This window comes from Myodes glareolus, chromosome 19, assembly GCF_982192425.1.
Source record: "Myodes glareolus chromosome 19, mMyoGla1.1, whole genome shotgun sequence".
NCBI classification, from domain to species: domain Eukaryota; kingdom Metazoa; phylum Chordata; class Mammalia; order Rodentia; family Cricetidae; genus Myodes; species Myodes glareolus.
Genome location: NC_142044.1, coordinates 55,350,661 through 55,374,475, shown reverse-complemented (window position 1 = coordinate 55,374,475; position 23,815 = coordinate 55,350,661). Strand labels below are relative to the sequence as shown.

Sequence of the window (23,815 nt, the reverse complement as noted above, 5' to 3'; positions counted from 1 at the left end):
AAGCATTTGCATGCAATGGAGTATGAGCTCTGTCAATTATATCCTATGGACCTTGTGGGATATTCTCAATAGTCTATACATCTTTCAGCAGCTGACCTCTAGTTAAAGCTGCAAGGCTCACAAAATAAACAAGAAAGGCAGGATGAAACAACACAAGTAGAACATTCTAGCAGTTAACCACAATCTCTTTTTCCCATTTAGGCTAAATTCTAATGCATCTAATGTGGTATGTAAAAATCTACAATGGAACAAGCCGGGTCTTCTGCTGAACTCAAATACCAAGAAACATGAGGGGTGGGGTTGGTTTATTTTCAAAAAGCTTCAGAAGTTTTTCTGTTATAAAGGAACATGGCTGGACAGGTAGGAGACAGACTCGCCATTGTGGGTTCTTCTGATGGCTTCTGCAAAGATCATGGAGATGTCAAGCACCTGTATTTTGGAGCAGTGTTTCATCTTCTCCTCCTGAGGTATGATATTGGTGACTCCTACTGCTTCAAAGCATGCATTGTTGATGCGAGAAAAGGCTGGGCCAGAGAAGATTCCATGAGTCAGGATAGCATAAACTCTGGTAGCTCTGGCTGAGAGAAGTTTGTCAGCGGCATGACAGATTATGCCACAGGTGTCAGCCATGTCATCCACAAGAATAGCCACCCGATCTTTCACATTGCCTACTAGCACCATGCGGTCCACTTCATTGGCCTTCTTCTGTTCCTTGTGAATCAAGGCAAAATCCACATTCAATTGGTCTGCAATGGAGGTTACTCTCTTGGCTCCACCAGCATCAGGTGAGACAACAGTACAATTTCTCCACTTATCCACTTTAAGACAGCTGGCTCTGCATATAAATTGTCCACTGGGATATCAAAAAAGCCCTGAATTTGAGATGCATGTAGATCCATGGTGATAATATGATCCGCTCCTGCGACAGATAGCATATTTGCAACAAGCTTAGTTGAGATGGGAGCCCGGCTCTTATCTTTCTTATCCTGGCGGGCATAAGGGAAACACAGGATGACTGCAGTAACCCGGCTGGCCGAAGCAATCTTGCAAGCTTTAATCAAGATTAAAAATTCCATTAGATTGTCATTTATCTCACCACACCCACTCTGAACAATGTAGACATCCTCTCCACGTACACTTTCTCCAATTTCCAAACAGGTCTCCTGGTTGCTGAATTTCTTAGTCACCACCTTGCCTAGCTCCAGGCCCAGGCGGTCAGCAATTTTCTAATTTTCTGTGATAAGTCCTGGTGGGAGCTACCGCTGAAGATTTTGATATTCGGCATTTTGGGCAACTACACGGATGCGCTCTTTGCTCAGTGGTTACTGCCGCTGCGGAGACTGGATCGTAAGTCAGCAGGTATCCTGAAAACCCACCAGACTGCGTTCCTACTCCGCCATCTTCAGTCTTTAATTTCTTTATTTCCTTTTTGACCCAGGGGTGGTTCAGTATTTCACTGTTCAATTTCCATGAGTTTGTAGGCTTTCTGAGAGTAGCATTGTTGTTAAATTCTAACTTTAATTCGTAGTGATCCGATAAAACACAGGGGGTTATTCCAGGTTTTTTTTTTTTTTTTTTTTTTTTTATCTGTGGAGGTTCCCTTTGTTACCAAGTATGTGTTCAATTTTAGAGAAGGTTCCATGAGGTGCCGAGAAGAAGGTACATTGTTTTGTGTTTGGGTGGAATGTTTTATTGATGTCTATTAAGTCTATTTGATTCAAGACATCTGTTAGTTCTCTTATTTCTCTGTTAAGTTTCTGTCTTTTGACCTGTCCAGTGAAGAGAGTGGAGTGTTGAAATCTCCTACTTTTAGTGTTTGGTGTTTGATGTGTAATTTAAGGTTTAGTAATGTTTCTCTTACATATCTGGGTGCTCTTTTATTAGGGGCATAGATGTCCAGGATTAAGACTACATCTTGATGGATTTTTTCTGTTATGAGTGTAAAGTGTCCTTCTCCATCTCTTCTGATTGATTTTAGTTTGAAATCTATTTTGTTAGATATTAGTATAGCCACACCTGCTTGTTTCTTTGGTCCATTTGATTAAAAAACCTTTTCCCAACCCTTTACTCTGAGGTAGTCTGTCTTTGAGGCAGAAGTGTGTTTCTTGTAAACAGCAGAAGGCTAGATCCTATTTTTGTATTCATTCTCTTAGCCTGTGTCTTTTTATAGGTGAATTGAATCCATTGACATTAAGAGACATTAATGACCAGAGGTTGTTAATTCCTGTTATTTTTTTGGTAGTATTGTTTGTATGTTTCCCTTCTTTGGGTTTTTCTGGTAGGTGGTTATTTGTTGACTGTCTTTTTGTGGGTGCAGTTAGCTTCTTTGGGTTGGGGCACTAGTACTAGTACCTTCTAGTACTTTCACAACCAAAAAAAGTCCAGAGCAGGATATTTTTAGTGCATAATTCTACCAGAATGTCCAAGAAAAGCTAATACCCATATTCCTCAAAGTGTTCCACATAATAGAAACAGAATGAATATTGCCAAACTCGTTTTATGAGGCTACAGTTACCCTGATACCAAAACACACAAAGACTCAAACAAGAAAGAGAAATACAGACCAATCGCACTCATGAACATGGAATCAAAAACACTCAATAAAATACTGGCAAACCGAATCCAAGAACACATAAAAAATATTATCCACCATGATCAAGTCAGCTTCTTAAAAATGGCAACCCTAACGAAAACAATCTATAGATTCAATGCAATTCCCATCAAAATCCCAACACAATTCTTCACAGACCTTGAAAGAACAATAATCAACTTCATATCAAAAAACAAAAAGCCCAGAATAGCCAAAACAATCCTGTACAACAAAGGAACTTCCAGAGGCATTGCTATCCCTGACATCAAGCTCTATTACAGAGCTACAGTGATGAAAGCAGCTTGGTACTGGCATAAAAATAGGGAAGTTGACCAATGGAATCAAATCAAAGACTAGGATATTAATCCACACACCAAGGGAACACCTGATTTTTGACAAAGAAGCCAAATTATAGAATGGAAAAAAGAAAGTATCCTCAACAAATGGTGCTGGCATAACTGGATGCCAACCTGTAGAAGAATGAAAAGAGATCCATATCTATCACCATGCACAAAAGTCAAGTCCAAATGAATTAAAGACCTCAATATAAATTCTACCACACTGGACCTGATAGAAGAGAAAGTGGGAAATAACCTTCAATGCATGGGCACAGGAGTTCACTTCCTAAATATAACACCAGTAGCACAGACACTGAGAGCAACAATAAATAAATGGAACCTCCTGAAACAGGAAGCTTCTGTAAAGCAAACAACACAGTCAATAAGACAAAAAGGCAGCCTACTGAATGGGAAAAGATCTTTACCAACCCCACATCAGACAAAGGACTGATCTCCAAAATATAGAAAGAACTCAAGAAACTAGTCATCAAAATTCTAAATAACCCAATTTAAAAATGGGGTATAGAACTAAACAGAGAACTCTAAACAGAAGAATCTCAAATGGCTAAAATATACTTAAGGAAATATTCAACATTGTTAGCCATCTGGGAAATGCAAATCAAAACAACTCTGAAATCCTATCTTACACCTGTAAGAATGTCTAAGATAAAAAACACCAAAGATAGCTTATGCTGGAAAGGACGTGGAGTAAGGGGAACACTCCACATAATATAAACTTATTCAATCACTTTGGAAATCAGTATGGTGGTTTCTCAGAAAATTGGGAATCAACCTACCTCAGGATCCAGCAAAACCATTCTTGGGCATATACCCAAAAGATGCTTAATCATACTACAAAAGCATTTGTTCAACTATGTTCATAGCAGCATTATTTGTAATAGCCAGAACCTGGAAAGAACCTAGATGCCCATCAACTGAAGAACAGATAAAGAAAATGTGGCACATCTACACATTAGAGTACTACTTATCTGTAAAAAACAATGACATCTTGAATTTTGCATGCAAATGGATGGAATTAGAAAACACTATCCTGAGTCAGGTAACCCAGACCCAAAAGATGAATATAGTATGTACACTTAAGTGTATACTAGCTATAAACAAAGGATATTGAGCCCATAGTTCATGATGCTAGAGAAGTTAAGTAATAAAGTGAACCCTAAGAAAAACATATATAGATCCACTTGGAAAGTGGAAACAGACAAGGTTGCCTGCCTGACAAAATTGGGAGCATTAAGGTGGGGGAGAAGAGAGGGTGGAAGAAGTAAAGTAGGGGAAAAGGGGGTGAGGTGAGGAGAACTTGAGGGAATGGGATAGTAGAGAAGGAGGAAGGACAGAGATGAGCACAAGGAAAGAGATATCTTGATTGTGGGAGCCATTATAGAGTTAGAAAGAAACCTGGCTCTAGAGAAATTTCCAGGAATCCATAAGGATGACCCTAGCGAAGACCCTATGCAATGGAGGAGAGGGTGCCCAAACTGGCCTTGCCCTGTAATCATATTGATGAATATCTTAAATATCACCATAGAACCTTCATCCAGCTACTTATGGAAACAGAGGCAGAGACCCACCTCAGAGCACTGGACTGAGCTTCCAAAGTCCAGTTGGAGAGTGGGAAGAATGAAAATATGAGCAAAAATGTCAAGATCATGATGGCGACACCCACTGAAATAGTCTACCTGAGCTAATGGCAGTTCACAAACTCAAGCTGTACTGGGAAGGACCAAACTAGTTCCTCTGATTGTGGATGACAGTTGCATGGCTGGGGCAGACTGAGGGGCGACTGGCAGTGGCACCAAGATTTATCCTTGCTGCATGTACTGGCATTTTGAGAACCTGTTCTCTTTGGATGGATACCTTGCTCAGGCTAGATATAATAGGGAGGTCCTTGGACCTTCCCCAAACAATGTGCCTCTCTGAGGATTGGATGGGGGGGTGGGAGGGGGTGGGAAGGGAATGGGAGAAAGGGAGGGAGTGGGAACTTGGATTGGTATGTATAATGAAAAAAAAGATAGTTTTCTTATTTTAGAAAAATTTAGAAAAAGGAAAAATGAAAATGATCTTACTGAAAAAACTGCAAATGCATAGTAATTTTTATGTGGATTACAGAAGTATTAATAGTAAATAATGGTATGTGGAATAGGGAATAACATTTTAAATTAATACATTTTTTACAAAAAATTAAGAAATTTCACAGATATTAAAAACATTTCTCTTCTTCCATTGTAAGCAAACAATTATTATTTCTTTACCAGAAAAGAAGTATTTGAATATTCATTGTCCTTTCATGCATAAAGTTAACTGACTGAATTTCACGGCTGTTATGGGAGGAATTGTGTTGTTCGTTTTCCCAACAAGGCCATGGGAGGGGCTCAAGCAGTGGGGTCATGTAGTCACCTGTTTCTTGAGGTGATAAAATGCGGACATTGTGCCTGCAATTGATTAATAGGGTTGGCTAAGTGTTGTTGGCTTCCATTCATGCGTCATATGTAAGGTGAGGATGGAATGGCTATGGGCAATAGAGTCAACAAAAGGGAATAGAAGAATGGGTTATTTTAATTTATTAACTACACTTCTCTGTAGTTACATCTACATAGTAGTGGGTAATTTCTGGATGTCCCAGCATATGCATATAAATGCATTTGGGTACTTCCCTTCATCCTAATTCACCTGAAGACTTCTCCAACACAGGAGAATGGGCACTCATGTTGGGCTCTGAATTTGACCAACAATTCCTGGCATTGAGCTCTGTGAATAATGGAGGAGGAAGAAGACTTAAAACAGGCAAAGAAAGAAATAATCCAAGGTAAAGCTTTTCAAAGTTTTTTTGCTTATGTAAGGAAGTTGGGAGAAGCTTTTTCTAGTTCAAAGCCACCCTACAAATCTAAGTAACTTAACAGTATGAAAAGACGAAACTTCTTATGTCACATTTTATTTTTAATCTATCATTGGTTGATCTGTCTATCTATCTATCTATCTATCTATCTATCTATCTATCTATCTATCTATCTATCTAATCTATTATATATTGTAGTTCTGAGGTTTGAAACCAGAGGTTCCCAATGCTCACCAAACATACTTGCATTGGACTACAATCCCACCCCCATTCTCATGTTACTTGCACTAACTGACTTAGTCCTGTTAGCCTGACTCTTAGTGTACTATAAATTTATTCATCTACATACAAAGTTTCTGCATAGTTATGACTATCATTTAAACTTCATGCTGCAGAGATACCTCAACTAATAATCCTAAAGATCACTGCAATTCTGAGATTTCAACACCTGTAATTTTGACAGTTACTGCCTTCATCTCTGCATCCATGGAGGCAGCATGGTTACAAGTCCTACCTGCAGAGGATGAAGGTACCTGCCTTTGGGGCTTCCCAGCTATGACCTTTCAGCTTCTTTGCCCTATGCTGGCCTGTCTCCTCCCTAAACTCACCTATCAGCTGCTATTTACACTTACTAGGAGTGGAGAGAATGGGGGAGGCAGTGAGAACATTTTATAGCTTGAGCTGGAATGACAAGCAGAAAGACTGCCCAGCTAGGCTGCCACTGAAATACATAAAGTTCAGAGGTGGTCCATCTATAAAACCTGGCTCGAGGTTATGTGGGGTTATTTATAGTTTAAATACCCATGTGTCTTGCTGCATAAATATAAATGAATTTGGCTGAAATGTGCTTTGGCAGACATTGCTGAGAATTCTTCTGAAGTTCACACTCTATGCTTGAGGGAATCTCTAGAAGAAGCTGAGCTTGAGTTTGGCATCTTTGACCATTCGGCCATCATGACACGATGCTATCTCTAAAGGAGAGGAGAATGTTTGGATGGGGTATTCTTGCTTGCCTTTCCCAAGAGGCATAGATATGGCACTTAAAGCAGGGCTCAGGAAGAACAACGGTAATCTAAAGTTCTCCCAATCCTTGATGCTCTGAAAAAGAAAAAAGCAAGAGATGGACTGCTTGGAGGCCCTGCATGAATTTCTCCAGTCCATGGCTCTACTTATGAGCTCTATATTTTGTCAATTAAACAGCTCTTACTGAAGTGCTTTAGTGGCTTTTTAAAAGCAGCATCCCAGGGCTGAGTCTTTCACCTTTCCTTCTAGGACAGCTTTCTTGTGTAAAGACTCTTCAGCGTAGTGACACCCTTCATTGACTCCACAGCCAAGCTCTGCAACATCCTTGGCAGCTCTCTATCTGTTCTGTTCCTCTCTCCATACTCTTTTAAAACCCACCTACAGAAACTACAGAAAAACTGGAACACCTTCACCATTCCTTGTTGTTTTGGCCTAAATGCTTTTCTTTCCTCCCAATGCACAGATTGCACACAGTCAGTTGTATACAGCACAGACTTTATTCTATTCATGGCTGCAGTTCTCTGGGTATCCCTTCATGACACAGTTCCTGCCTAATTCCTCATGCTTCCTTTGATTGAAGTCATCCTGTATTTGCAGAAACTAGCCAGTGTGTTTGCTAGATGATTGCAGAGGCTTTCTCCCTGCAGTAGCTCAACAGCAAGCATGCCACTCCACAGGGAAGTGCCTTGATTGCAAAGCTCAGCATCGTATACACAGATGGATCATTCCTTCCTTTTGCCATCTTCTCTATAAATATGGACCCAAAGACTCACCTCTTCTAGAGCAAAAACCCATGATGAATGAGAGTTCAGGAGACAGGTGGTCTTCTGGAGAGGAGGGAGGTGTCACTATCAAAACATGGCTCCTAATACAGTGGTTCTCAATCTTCCTAACGCTGTGACCCTTTAATATGGTTTCTCATATTGTGGTGACCCCCAAACATAACATTATTTTGTTGCTACTTCATAACTGTAATTTTGCAACTGTGATGAATTGTAATGTAAACATCTATGTTTTCCAGTGGTCATAAGCAACCCCTGTGAAGGGGTCAATAGCCCCCAATGGGGTCATGGCCCCTAAGTTGAGAATCACTGTCCTAATAGAAGGCTCATTATGTGGTAATTGGTAAGTTATATAAGGGGTGGGTTGTAGAATTATTTTTATTGTAGAATTGTTGCTTTTTTATTTTTTTACTTTCAAATGTCTGTATTTGCTCCATAACAAACTATATGGCTACATTAAAAGGAAATTTTTACTTCTGGCAAATTTCTAGAATATTAGAAGTCAACTGGGCTAGAAAATAGAGTTTGAGGTGGTGTTTTTTTGTTGTGTTCTTTTTATTATTATTATTATTATTATTACAAATTTTCACCTCCTCCCCTCCTTCCATTTCCCTTCCCCTCCACCCATTCCCCCTCCCTCTCCCTCTCCAGTTCAAAGAGCAGTCAGGGTTCCCAACCCTGTGGGAAGTCCAAGGTCCTCCCGCCTCCATGCAGGTCCAGGAAGATGAGGATCCAAACAGACATGGCTTCCACAAAGCCACTCCATGCAGTAGAATCAAAACCCAGTGCCATTGTCCTTGGCTTCTAGTCAGCCCTCCATGTCAGCCACATTCAGATAGTCCGGTTTGATCACATGATTCATCAGTCCCAGTCCAGCTGGCCTTGGTGAGTTCTCATTAGATCAGTCACACTCTCACAGTGGGTGGGCGCACCCCTCATGGCCCTGACTTCCTTGCTCATATTCTCTCTCCTTCTGCTCCTCATTTGGACCTTGGGAGCTCATTTGGGGTGGATATGGGAGCAGGGAAGTATATATCTTAATTAAGGGAGCCATTTGAGGGTTGACAAGAGACGGGACTCTAGAGGGGTTCCCAGGTATCCAAGGAGAGGTCCCCAGCTTGTTCCTTGAGCGGCTGAGGAGAGGGCACCTGAACTGGCCTTGTGCCATAGCCACACTGATCAATATCTTGCATATCACCATAGAACCTTCATCTGGCGATGGAGGGAGATAGAGACAGAGACCCACATTGGAGCAATGGACTGAGGTGGTGTTTGTAACTTGTTTAAAATTAGAACTCCACCAGGAGCTTGTCAAGTAGGTAAGCCATGGTTGAAGGGTCTAAGGCCAGGAAGGCATTGCAAAGCTAGTATGAGCCTGCCAAGACCTCACTGAGCTCCTCCTACATGGTTTCTGTACTCAGTGTTAGATTTAATTCCATGTGCTTTTACTTCATCTGCCCAAGACAAGATGCTTATTAATGACCCATGTAGAGCATCCACCGCAGTGAACGTTTCAGGATTTCAAACACGTTTTCTCCCCCTGACAGTTTGGAGCTGTTTGTTTCTTTGTGAATTCCACAGAGTACATTCCAATACCTATTGATTTTCTGATTAGTGTTCTGTTTCAAAATGAGGTCTAAATGAGTTGACCCGACACCAATAGATATCAATGCTGTTCTCACTGACCCTACTACAGTGGAAACGTCTGCAAGGGACTGATTTGCTAATACGCTGGGCTGGCTTTCCTCTCTGATACTGCACAAGGATTTCAAGAGAGACTCCAAGGGTCCCATTTAAACTGTTCTCATCACCGTGAGAAAAGTGAAGTAAATATGTCTTGTTTTATTAAATTCCTTACTCAAACATGCTTGGCAATTAAATGTTAACAATGTTTCTCTTAAAAACACCAGGCTCGGACCTTATCTATAAGAGTACTTATTATACATGCAAAACGACAGGAATTTGACCCCAGCACCTATATAGAAAGCTAGACTGTCATGTAGTCACCTGTAATCTCAGTGCTGTAGTAGCTGGGAACAGCAGGATTACTGCAGCTTATTGTCCCCTAGCCTAGTTCCTGGTTAGGAGAGACCCTGTTTCAAAGGAGTAAGACTGAAAGTGAAATAGCAGGATGCACAACATTCTCCTTTGGCCTTGCGTGTGCATATTCAGCATACACTCCTTGACACACATATGCACACACATGTGTACACACAATACTAGGTCTAGGTTCTGGGATGTGTACATACAACATATACTCCTTGACACACATATGCACACACATGTGTACAACAATACTAGGTCTAGGTTCTGGGATGTGTATATACAACATACACTCCTTGACACACATATGCACACACATGTGCACACACAATACTAGGTCTAGGTTCTGGGATGTGTATATACAACATACACTCCTTGACACACATATGCACACACATGTGTACACACAATACTAGGTTTAGGTTCTGGGATGTGCACATACAACATATACTCCTTGACATACATATGCACACACATGTGCACACACACGGGCACACAATACTAGGTTCTGGGGTGTGTAAATACAACATATACTCCTTGACACATATGTGCACACACACACACACACAATACTAGATTCTGGGATGTGCATATAAAGCATACACTCCCTGACACACATGTGTATACACACACACAAAATACTAGGCTTTGAAAATGTCTAAGATTATGCAACTGGTCATTAAAACAATGTCATATTTATTTCTGTCCTTGAATGTGCCAGACTACACAAGGGACAGACCAACAATGAATCTAAAGTAGAATAGAGTTATACACTAGATACCTCTAGAGAAACTGCCAAAGGTTCACTAATAGATTCTAACCCCAATATCACAGTATTTTCAATTGCAGTCAATGTTAAATTCGAAGCAGAGACTGGTTTATGAAAGAGCATCAGATTAAGAAAGTCAACATGTTTGATGATATTCTAAAGAGTCATCGTTTTCTGTCCTTCTTTTGGAAGCAGAGTTGACTGGAGTACTGCGAAATGACACTCGTGTTCATCATCAGTGTGGAAGTGGCAGAGAGTGGACAGCAGAGGGCTGTGTAGACTGGAGCCGCAGGGGTTCAAGTACATCCATTGCTTAGAATCAGTGCCAACTGTGGCCAACAATACAATTGTATTAGATGGTTTGTTCACCTAAAAATAAAATATCACCTGGGATCTACTTTATGTCTTGTTTCATTCTCAGCCTCTGAGGAAAGATAACTTTGCTGCTGCTGCAGAAGCAGTAGAAAGCTTACGTATCTTGCCTAGGATTGCCACAAGGTAGACAGACTCAGGGAATCAGTGCTGACATTTGTTAGGGACACAGGTATTGACTAGCTAGAGAATGAACGAGTGGTTTGCCCCAATGCCCTTTGCACTAGGACACAAGGTTTCTAAGAATTCTATTACAGACATCATCTCTACACTTAAAATATTCAATTCCTTTATCTAAAACTCACATAGATGGTCATCTAAAGGATGGTAGTCCTCCCTGACACTGGGATGTTGTAATGAAATGGACTGTATCTCATGATATACAACATGTTTCTGGTCCTTTTTGCAGGGTGCTGAGGTGTGACATAGCAAGTGTGGAAGACAGAGACCAGGATAGATAAGCCCTGAAGTGCTTCAAAGATTTTAGGAGCTAATAGCAGCACGGGTAGATGTGATAAACATTCCCATTTTGATGAAATATCTTGCTTTTTACAGCTTGCCCATATTAATAAAACGTTTAGAACCAGAAAAATTAAATTTAAAAACGTCAAAGAATCACACTTAAGAATAGAAATATGGGGCTAGTAAAAAGAAACTGAATTGAAAGCGCAAATTAAACCAAGAACCAATTAAGAGATAAATCAAAACTAACAAACCAGGAAACAAACTCACTATTTGGATGCCAAAACAGATGAAGAGTCTGCTTTTTGGAGATCAGTAACATCGAAGTTTACATGAACCAATGTCTGAATCCAACAATTGGGCAGGAAACCCAGCCACATCTCTGCAGAGTGAGAAGCCTGAGCCCTAGCCAGAGCTTCATGTGGGCGGAGTCTGCAACACCTCACAAGGGCTTCTGTGAGGTCATAGGAGGAAATGAACCAATCACAGTTATTCATGTCCATAAAAAAAAATAATAAAACCCCAGAAATTCTTCACCTCTGTCTCCAAGGGTTGATTGGTTTTCTCACTGCCGTGACCAATTCCCTAAAAAGCAACATGTGGTCCATAGGTTTTGCTTTGGCTCAGATTCTCAGAGGACAGGAAACCATGTCTGGGGGCTTGGGAAGATGGGTCTGAAGCAGCTGCTTACATGGCTTTGGCATGTCCTGTTGCCTCTAATGGGTTCCACTACCATGGGGTTTTACAACTTACTGAACAACACCCCCTGCCAGAGACCAAGACTTCAGAGACGTGAGACAATGTGAAACCTCTCACATTCAAACCTTGAGGGGGACATTTGGACTTGAATAACAGCAGCAGTAATAGGAGTGGACTCGGTCAACTTGGGCTAGCCTGGGGTAGTGGCATGGCTATGGACCAGATGAGAGTGCATACACAGGCTTCTTCAAGTCCTTTTTTAAACTCAGAGCCTCCAATTCTCTGATGACTCTGATTACTACAGACCTCTGTATCTCTACACTCATGATACTCAATTCCTTCTTCTTAAACTCATATTCATGGGCATCAAAAGGACAATAGCCTGTCTGTGACATTGTGAGGAAATTGTTGTCCCTCAAGACTCTCCAGAGCATGCTTTGTTTAATGAGTGGCATGGTAGACAGGAGAAGACAACATGACAGGGGACTTTAAAACCCCAAGGAGAGGCTGAGAGAAGTCACAGAGCAGGTGGGTATGTGCCAAGCACACGGCAAAATCAAATTCCGTATCTTTCACAGCTAATAGATATTAACACAGATTAAGGTAAAGACTTGAAGCAACTGTACAAAATGTCAAAGATAAATGGATAGAGAATAATAGAAAAAGGTTGATAATGAAAATAAACTGAAGCACACACACAGAGTAAATCTAAAACAAATAATAAGTCAAAACTTAGGCAGAAACCCAGGCACACTCACCATGTTCAGGTCAGTGATGATCACAGATGTTCCATCCCAAAGATGGACAATAAGAAATCAAGCTCTCAGGACTCAAATCTTGAGTCAAACACTGTGCAGCCAACCAACACGTCTCCTGCAGCCTAAGGACAAGAGCCAGGCCCAGCTGGGGCCTTCTAGGGGTGGGCAGCTCTCATTCCTCACAATGGCTCCTTGTGAGGTCACGGAGCCATAGACCAATCACAGCTATCCAGCAGCCATTATAGTTTTTGAGTTCTTTGCTCATGGCTCCTCCCAAATTGATGGCAAGATTCAATTTAAGAGAGGCAGAGATTATTTGGCTCAGGCTTTCAGAGGATCAGGCGCAGCATGGTGGTGGGCTCAGCATGTGGGCACAGGCAGCAGGAAGTGAGGCAGCTGCTTCCACAGCATTGGTATCTCCTCCTGCTCAGGGCTATTTAAATATCCTTGCTATCGAGGCTACTCCAGGAATTCTCTGCAGTGCCAAAACCACAGATCCCAGTTTGGCCTGAGTCAAGATCCCTAAACGCTTAAGAATACTCCTTAGACTGCTAAGGGTGACAGTGTCAAGTTAGGTCTCTGTCACCTCAATGGCTGATATTTCTGGGCACTTATGCCATGATCCATCTTGAAGTGTTGGTGTTGAGCTTCCTTGGCTGTCAGTGGACTGATGTGATGTACTGTGTGGCGTGTGGCTTGCAAGTTACCTTGCAGGTTCCTCTGCTTCTGTTCCTCTGGCCAGAGAAGAACTTAGAGTTTGGTATACACTATTGACACCAAAGACAAAAAATCGTTGTAGCCTGGCTTAAAGCCAGAAGTGCTATTGGGACTCTTGGCAGCCAGGTTGAAGTGAAAGCAGAGAGTGCAGATAGTTAGACATAGAGAGAGGGTAAATGTTTATTAAGTCTTTGAGCGTGAAGGGTTCTTCTCCAGGTGAACTGAAAGACCCTTAATAGGAACTTTTTGATGCAGCCACGATTTTGTAAACAAGCGAAAAGCTCCCATATCGTACATTTTACCCAGAAAGAGAAAGATGAGGGAGAGACAGATTTTAAAAGTGGCATGGAGGAAAGAACAGCTAAAGAAATAGCTCCCGAGTGTTGGGATAAAAGTCAAAGTGGAGGAATCTCTTGAATTTTTGAATCAGAGAGAGTCCTGGCCAGAGCAGCAGTAGCTGCTATAGGCCTGTCAATGAAGAAGCTTGCTTATGTTATTGGGTAAATGAGCAGCAGGTTTGACTCTGGGCGGAAGCAGTTTAAGTTAACCCTTTCATTTTCAATGAACTGTTTTCATGAAAGCTCTGATTACAGAGTGATCAGAGTTGCAAGTGGATGTGAGTATAGTCAATCCTGTTACTTTTTATTTATGTTCTCAGGAGGTCATAGCAAAGAAATGTTGTGGGAGTAACTTCCGCTGCCTCAACCAATAATCACTGAAGCAGGAGCCCACAGTGCAGCGGGGAGCGACTTCCGCTCTGTCAGCCAATAGCTGCTGAAATACCAGCCCACTGGGGCGTGGTATATTTCTCTTTTAAAAAGAGAAGCAGTTCCGGATAAGGTCCCTCTTGGTTCCGGCTCTTGGTTCCGGTGCTCGGTCTCGGCTGCTGCTCCCAGCTCCTGCTCCAGCGACTAGGCTCCCTTCCTGACGGTTTATGGTGTATGTAAGTTTTACCCCCCGCCAAATAAATAACCCCTTAAAACATAACTGGTATGGGATTGATTCGTTAATAAAGAAAGTTGCTTGGAGCAGGCAGTTAGCCCCTTAAAGCTGGGGAAGAGTGTGGCACACTTTTCACTGACCCTGGTTTCCGTTCCCAGGCGGTCTTATTGTATGGTTAGTTAACTGTATCAAAGAACACCAGTCAGGACTGTAGTATTTTACTCCTACGCCTGTCATTATCTGTCTTTGACTCAGATTGTCACATAGTGAAAAACTCATGGAGGAGAGAGTTTAGGAGGGGTGGAAAATTATTCACTCACCACCATGAGGCTCCGGCACCTTGGGTTCTGCAGAAAGCTTCTAGGTGAGATCTTGTGGTAGCTCACTGATTAGGGAGACTTCCAGTGTGTTCTCCCAGGGAAGTTCTCTCTTCTAGGACAGTTCGTGATAAGGGCTACCTCTGTCCCCAGGTAGTCTTGAAGATTATCTTTCAGGTCCCTGTTTGGGCACCAAAATTTTGGGGACCTCTGAATGCCAGCCTCAGGGTCCAGAAGGATCACAGCAAGCACAGGACTTATATCTGAGGGCAAAATGAACTCTCTGCTTCCTACTTTTCTGCATCAGTTTCTTTATTCTTCTCCTGCTGTTTTTCACTATATACTATCTATATACACACACAAACAAAGGCAGTTCTCTGAGCTTGAATGTCCCTTTATCTTTGAAGGGTCCAAATGTGATCTATATGAAAGACTCCTTTCCTGACTGTATGTGCTGCCAAATGGAAGATAGCTAATGGGGGTGACTTTTAATGTATCTTAGGGAACGAAGTGGAGATTAGACTATGGGAATCAAGGGTATTGACTGTGTGACTAAATTTCCCACTGGAGGTCACACAGAGTGGGGAGGATGACCCAGTATACCAGTACATGAGAAAAAGTTGTGCCCACTTGTCCATATTCTATTGAATCTTGCACCAAGGGAGAGTGCTTATGGCTTCACAAGAGATCCACTGTGAGAATCAGTCAATATGCAAAAGGTGGTGGACCCAGTGCCTTGCAAACTGGGTTTGTCTTCAGAACGCTTTCATTCTGGTGGGTCAGCCTTCTGCTCTATCAGCGGAAATCTCACTGCTTGATTCCTGCGGACGGCACACCAGAGGCCAAAGTTGGCAGGAGTGCTTGAAGGTTCTTATCCCTGATCTGGTTCCTAAATGATTTTAGGGTTCCCTCTCCAGAGGATGAAATATTATAAAGCAATAAAGGCTCTTTAAGAAAATAACTCCCCTGCTCAAGGGAATAGAATCTCTGGGTAGGGACCTAATATTCCAGTTGGACGGGATCAACCTGGCCAAGGGGTCAGCCCTAGATGGCAGCGTTCCCTTAAGCCATGCTAGAGATACAATGGTTTTGCCTTCAGTAAATATTGCACTGTCCCGTCTCAGAATCCCGGTCTCTAGCACAGTATGTTAGAGCATGTTAGAGCGCAGCCACATTGGGTCATATGTCTGCCCACTTTCCTGAAATACTTTCTCCCTTTTATCCTCTTTCTAAACTACACATTTTCCCTCACATTCTAGCTCCTTCTCTAAGCAATCCTTCCTGCCATGTGGCTGTTTGTCCTGTGCCTGACCTCCATGGGTAAAAGGAAAATGTTTTCTCCTCCTCTTCTCCATTCCATTTTAACTGTTTTTCCATTTTCTTACAAAAACAGTGACCACTTAAATTTTTCATTTGTTTTTTAGTACAATGAAGTGATTTTAATATTTTTTTATATTGATATACATAATCCGAATACGTGTGTGCATGTGTAAATGTGCTTTAACGATTCTTAAAAGGCCCAGGGGCTGCTGATGCAAGGGCTTAGTGCAGTGGTTCTCAACCTTTCTAATGCTGCGACACTTTAATACAGTTCCTTATGTTGTGGTGACCCCAACCATTAAATTATTATCATTGCTACCTCATAACTGTAATTATGTCATGAATCAAAATGTAAATATCTGTATGTTCTATTGGTCTTTCCTGACCCCTGTACAAGTATTGTTTCTCCTCTGAGGGGCCATGACCAACAGGTTAAGATCCCTGGCGATCTGAGTAAAGAAAAGACACTTGATGTTGAGCCTAACAACCAGAATTGGTTCGCTAGGACTCACAAGATTTAAGGGGAGAATTAACTCTTACAGGTTGTCACATCATGCCACGTCTCTCTGTCTGTCTGTCTGTCTGTCTGTCTCTCTCTCTTCTCTCTCTCTCACACACACACACGGAGTGTTTTACCTGTATGTATGTGTACCACCTATGTGCCTGGTTCCTGCAGAGGTCCGAAGAAGGCATCAGCTCCCCATAGACTAGAGTTGTTGTGAACCGTCTGTGGTTCTAGGAATTGAACCCGAGCCAACTCTCCAGTCTTACTCTAAACTTTTAAAACTCTAATAAAATAGGTATAAGCAAGTGTTAGAGCTCTGGAGCGGCAAAGGTTTGGCCAGCTCTGGAGGGAAAGGCAGCCTGACTCACTGGGAAAACAGGTGACAGCCTGGATCTGGGGTGCGGTTGGGGATGGTCTCCCCACCGGACACCGCCATCCTGCTCCTCTCCTAGAGAGAGCCCTTACAGCTGAACCCTGCTCTGTTTCCCGGAGGGAATGTCCTAGCAGAGCTATCCACTTCTGGTCAGTTCTGGCCCAAGATGTTACTTTTTCTGCTTAACTCTGCTTAAGGGGAAGCCCCAGGAGAATGTAGCAATCTTCTCCAGCTCAGGTGAAAAGTTACTTCTTTCTGTTTTACTCCTAAGGGAGTTTTCCAGCAGATGAAACTTTTTCTTCTGTTTTTTTTTTTTTTTTTTTATGGTTTGTGTGTGTGTGTGTGTGTTTTCTGTTCAGCCCCACATCTCAGCAAAGGTTCTTCTGGTCTGCACCTATGAAAGAAGATCTTCACCCAAAATGCTTTTAAGAAAAAGATTTATTTGGAAAGGAGGAGTCCAGGAGAGTGCCAGCCTCTGCCAGGGTAGGAAGGGGAGGCCAACAACTGAACAGGCAGAAGGGCTCATATGGGGCTTCTTAGACTGGAGTTTCCCAGGGAGACTTTCTGCTCAGGGATTGGTTAGTTTAGCTGGTCAGGAACAGAGTTGGCTCTGGTTTCAGGGCCAAACTGTTTCTTTCACTGGCCCTTTTTAGCCATTGGCTCTATTTTCAGAGTCAGAGCATATTTCTCTCACTGGCTCTGATTTTAGGGACAAAGTATGTTTCTTTAGCTCTGGTTTCAGGGTCAGGGTGTGTTTCTTAGGTTCTGGGTTCAAGGCTAAAGGGTTTCTTTCACTGACTCTGGTTTCCAGGGCCAGGGTGTATTTTTTTTCACTGGTTCTTGGTTCAGGATCAGGGTGGATTTATTTGGCTGGCCCTTTTACCCTGTGTTTTGTTCTTTACACTATTTTGGGGTGTGGTTTCTTCTTACAGTTGCAGGACCTTGAAATGTTAATACATTGGACGAGGGAGGGTAGGACAATTAATAAAAGCTCAAGGTCAGAAATTGGGGTTTAACCTGAAGATTTGAAAAACAAAACAACCAGCCACTGGCTCTTACCACAACCTCAGTCTGAAAACGGCAATCCTGCCTCCAGGAGTCTCAGAAAAAGACTTGATCTGAGAGCTGTCTTCCCCCATTTTATATTCCTCTCTAGGACTGGGATTAAAGGTATATTTCACTGAGAATAAAGGCATGCACCACCTGATTTCTATGGCAACTGTGTGGCTACCAAAATTAAGGATGCATGTCGTTATAACTACTGAGATTAAAGGTACATGTTACCATAGTCTGGTCTTTAAGGCTGACCAGTGGAACTGTTTTACTCTCAGATCCTTAGGCAGTCTTTATTTATTAAAATACAATTGAAATGCCACTACAGAGAGGGATAGACCAGTGTTGCACATGCTAGGCAACTCTCTATCACCGAGCATTGAAATAATTTTTTTTTGATTTAATAAGTGTGAACTTAAGTGAATACTGCTTTTGACACTTCTCACAGAAAATGAATGTTGGGTTTCTATTCATTCCCTCATTATTATTTATTTAAAAAAATTTAAAAGTTTGTCCTTTCTTGATTCATTTCTTAAAACCTGTTCCCATATTAGGCTCTTATAGTCTTTCTCTACCATCTTTCATGATGTTCTCTGAACCATGGAAGAGGTGATATAGATGCTTCACTTAGGGCTGAACACTCAGTAGTCACTTACCAATACTTGGACCAGTTATGAGTGTATGCATTAGGTTTTGACAAGTTTACAGCACCAGGTAAGAGTTCGCACTTATATATCAGATCTCAAAACAAACCAGAAAGTTGTTAATTATCCCCTTAATAGTCATGCAACAATTTTATCACTAGGTGCATTGGTGTGGGAGAATTGTCTGTATTCTGTCAATCATGTCTTAAATAAACGCTGATTGGCCAGGTAGGAAGTATAGGTGGGACAACCAGACAGGAAGTAGAGGCGGGCAATGAGAACAAAAGAATGCTGGGAAGGAGGAAGCCCATTCCTTCCCAGTCCTGCCCAGACAACTGAAGAAGCAGGATGTGACCTGCCCTGCTGAAAAAGGTATCAAGCCATGTGGTTAACATAGATAAGAATAATGGGTTAATATAAGTTATAAGAGCTAATACGAAGCCTGAGCTAATGGGTCAATCAGTTTATAACCTAATGTAGACACTCTGTATGATTTTCTTTGGGACCTAATGACTGTGGGGACTGGGCAGGACAGAAACTCGCAGACCATTATAATAGTTCAAAGTTTATTTTTCTATATCCTGCGACAAAGTGTGGTATCTTAAGCAATAAAGTATGACCATTTGTTTTGTATAGTCCAGAGGATGGGCTATGAGAGCCATACTTTCAGTTTTGAATGAGTTTGTTTATTGAGCACATAGTAAACAACAGTAAGAGAATAAATAGCAATTTGGAGATGGATAGAAACAATACATAGGTAAACATTATTAAATCAGGCACTCAAGACATACAACAGAAACCACCTGGGGTAACCACGTTGAAGCGTCAGATAGAAATTCAAGATGGATTCATTGGAATATTAGTGCCCAATTGGATGAGGCTCCTCCTGAAAAAAAAAATAACAAATAACAGCAGAAAAGCAACACACCAAAATCAGGGGCTTGTAAACATCAATCAAAAACTAACTGGTGAAACTGAGGTACTTTGCTGGAATTACAGATTAAACTTTTTGTCCATGGATAAGCTTCCTATGGCTGAACTTCCTCCTTCTCTTTTCCTTCTATAGGAAGTTTTATATAATTGGATAAATAACAATAGATGCTGTTGGAAACAGGTCACCTTCTAGCTGTTTGTAGGGGCATGGTGTTTTTAGAGCCAAGAGTCTTGGGCTCTTTTGCTGTTCTTTTTTCTTTGGGTGGAGTCATCTCCAGGCAAGGGCCTTTGAGGACACTTTGAGAGAAACATGGTTGAGTTTGAAGTGGTGAGGATGGAAACTTTGCTTCCAGAGTGACCTTTTCAGTAAAAAACTGCATATGACAATTTAACAAAATAGCATACATCATGTCATCTAGCTCAGGGTGGCCAAGGACAACAGCATAGCCTGTGTTAGGAGCTTTTGGAGACCCCTGACAAACAACATGTAGGGAGACAACCCACATCTTCTGTGTAAATGCCATTTTATCTCCTTTGGCTGATGGGAGCAGCCCTGAAACTTTTATATATCGTCATAATGTAATTTTCACTCATTGACTTCCGTAGGCACTTTTCCCATCAGTTTATTTTGTAAGGCTGCTCTGATGGTCATAAATCATTTCCATTTTTACTAATCTTGGGTCTTTGTTTCTGGTTCAATTCTGGGCACAGGAATCTTGTTTGGCAGTTATTTTCCTTCTGGGGTTAGAACACATCACGTTATGTCCTCTGATGTTTGTAGTGGAACCATTTCTTAATGTCCTTCAATGTGTCTTAGAACTACCCTCTTTGTCCTGTGCTTTGATTGTGTCGTTTCTGGTTGAGTATATTTGGGGTTCTGTGAGCCTCAGCATGCTGATATCTGTGCAGTTCCCAGGATTATAGAATCCCTCTGACATTACTATACTGACTATTATTTTCTCAATGCACTAGCCCTTGGATAGTGTTGGTGTTTGACCACTGAATGGTAGTGTCCCAAGGATACTGAGTGCTTTCTTCTTTCTTTCTTTCTTTCCCTGATCTTTTTTACTTGAATAAGAAATTTTAAAAGACCCATCTTCACTCTCAGTTATTTCTTATTCTGTTTGATCTAATATATCTTTAGGCTTTCAACTGAGTTTTTCATTTGAATTATTGAACTTTCCATTTCTATATGGGTCTATTTCAAAACATGCATTTCTCTGCCGGATCTGCATTTTATTATCAACTCCAGGGAATGGTTTATCTTCAGTCACTTAGATCTTAGCCATCAATGGCTTTTGAGAAACCATCCTTTGAATTCTCTATCAGGCCTCTCATCCATTTAAAATGCATGGCTGTCTGTCACTTAAGAGTTATGACCTTTTGGTGATATCATATGACCCAATTAAAAATATTTCCTGTGTTCCTATGCTGAAACTTGTACATGTAGTAGATAAGCTGTCACTGCCATTGTAAGTTTCCTTAAGTAAACAGATTTACCCACGTGTCTGATGGCGTTGGTGCATTAGGCAATGTTGCCATTATGTCCGGTTGGGCATGAAGTACAGTTTCCTGTTGTTCTTTCCCTATCATTGGTGAGTTTGTATACAGTGTATTCTGTCTTTGCTGGCCATCCAAGACTGGAAGCATGGTAATAGTTTAGGCAGGGGCAACGTAGACAGCACTACTTGTGAAATTCATACTGTGTATTTATACCTACAGTGGTAGCACAGCCTTTAGTCAGATGATGGGAGGATCTTAAACACCACTGTCTTTTTATTCTTTGGGCTCTCTGGCATTGCTGACAGCACTAGCATTGTGGGTGCTGAAACTCTATGTCTTTTTCCCAGACAATAGCCTGGGTCAAGTGCTTCATAAGGAAAAGTCTCTATTCCTTTGTCACACTCTTACTCAGTCTTTCTAACAGCTGATGGTTAGACAAGACGTAGGATGGACACCTCCTAGAGACCATGTAGGTGTGGCAGTAGTGTGACTTGGTGCTCCTGTTTGCTGCTCCTGAGTGACTCTGAGTGGGTAGAACCAAAGAAGTCCCTAAGTTGTATGCTACTGGTGGACAATTGATGTAGATCTTTCTGTATTTCTGTTGCTTTCATTGGTTAATTAATAAAGAAACTTCTTGGCCTGATAGGTCAGAACATAGGTGGGTAGAGTAGACAGAACAGAATGCTGGGAAGAAGGCAATGAGGCAGACGCCATGGCTCTCCTCTTCAAGATGGACGTGGGTTAGTCTTCCTGGTAAGCCATGACTTCGTGGTGATACACAGATATTTAGAAATGGGTCAATTAATATGTGAGAGTTAGCCAATAAGGGGCTGGAGACATTGGGCCAGGCAGTGTTTAAAAGAATACAGTTTCCATGTAATTATTTCAGGTAAAGCTAGCCAGGTGGGCAGCTGGAAGCAGACAATAGCTAGGGTGGGCATAATAAGAAACCATCAGAACCAGAAAATTGCTCTAGGGGCCTCCTTTCCAACTCTGATTCTTTCTGATCTGGTGCCTTCCATGGAGTAAACTGAAAAGTTTGATAGTCAGAGATGGGCAAACTTCCTCTTGGGCCTCTCTTAGCTGGGCAGGGTGATGGTTAGGCTTTTCTGATTCTTTCTAGCTTAGTGTCTATCAGCATGAGAAGCTCACGGGACAGGGCCACCACTATCAAAGTTTCTCTTCAAATTGTCTTAGGCTGTGTGCTTGCAGGATGCTTACAGTTGGGCTCCAGTATTGCTCATGGGTATCCCAGCATGCGACCGTGTGTGGCAGCAGTGAAATGGAGTGGCAACATCTCAGGACGGACCACATGTTCTTCCTGCTGCCTTCATGCGCCTGCGTGTGCACCTAGCTGCTGCTGCCATGCGTCTGCGTGTGAGCCTAGTGAGCAAGCAAGCTTCCTATACTCTGTCTTGAGGACATCACCTTCCTTCCCTCACTCTCCATACTGAAACACCGGTTCTCTGCAGCACAAAGCATCTGTAGATTTGATTCGGAGCTGGACTTCAATGCCAAGATTGGTTCAAGAGACACCCACAACCGTACTAGAGCATTAGAATGTCTTTGGGGTCCTCAAGATCGGGATATGCAGGTTTCCCACCCCTGGAGAAGTGTAACTTAAGACAAGCTGTCCCTTCTTGACATGGCTTTGGCCCACTAAGAACTTGCTAGGAGGCGATAAGAAGTCCTCTGGAAAGCAAAGACTTCTGCGAAAATCCCAGCTTGTTTTGAATATCATGATGCAGACCCCAGAGAACTGCACAGTTTTTCCCATTGCTAGGGCTGGAAGCACCATGCTGACATTATTTCTGGAATCTGCCCCTTTCCACTCTTACCCCTGCAGAGGGAAGAAACCACTTCTTCAGTCTGTGGAGCTGGGTGACCCGTGACAGAGTATTTCGCTTTCTCCCTGTACACGGCTGTCTCCAGTGTCTGTGTTCTCCCAGGTTCTAGATTCTCTCCCACGTACATCTGGTTTTCTCCTACAGCCATCCCACTCATGTGCAGCTCTACCCCCGTTGTTTGGCTCTCTTCTGTGCAGCAGAGGTAGGCTCTGGGTACTACTACAAATCTCTAAATGGCAAGGTCAGGAATTTCTTGGAAACAAACTTCGTTTTTTTCCTAGAAGTAAATTAGTCAATGAGTCTGATGCAATGTTTAACTTTATTGAGAAATCATAGGAGCTATTCAGTTATTGTTATATATATATTCAGTGAATCATTTGATAATTATTCACAGAAATAATGTACGATTTAATTACTAGAAAACAAAAATATATAACATTTAATTACATATTCATTGAAATTTAAAGGCTGTTAGTTTAAGGGACCATCAGAAAAACCATTTACCAAAGGCAGAGGTTTCTCATTTGAATTGAAGGTTTGAATTGGAAGCTTCACGGGTATTGGTGAGAAAACCAGTGGAAAGATATAGAAATCCTTAAATGATAGTCTCGGATTCGGGAGAGCTTGGGGGAATGGGATGGGTGGGATGGAGGAAGGGTGGATATGGGAACAGGGAAGTAAATAGCTTAATTAAGGGAGCCATTTTAGGGTTTGCAAGAGACTGGACTCTAGAGGGGTTCCCAGGTCCAAGGAGAGGTCCCCAGATTGTTCCTTGGGCTGCAGAGGAGAGGGTGCCTAAACTGGCCTTGTCCCATAGCCACACTGATAAATATCTTGCACATCACCATAAAACCTTCATCTGGCGATGGATGGAGATAGAGACAGAGACCCACATTGGAGCACTGGACTTAGCTCCCAAGGTCCAAATGAGGAGCAGAAGGAGGGAGAACATGAGCAAGGAAGTCAGGACC

The 23,815-nt window shown here is 42.0% G+C and overlaps 1 pseudogene; it reads right to left on the bottom strand.

The window, feature by feature from the left end:
- Positions 1-336: 336 nt before the first annotated feature.
- Positions 337-1,382, bottom strand: LOC125407184 (ribose-phosphate pyrophosphokinase 1 pseudogene; annotated as a pseudogene).
- Between the last annotated feature and the right edge of the window lie 22,433 nt (positions 1,383-23,815).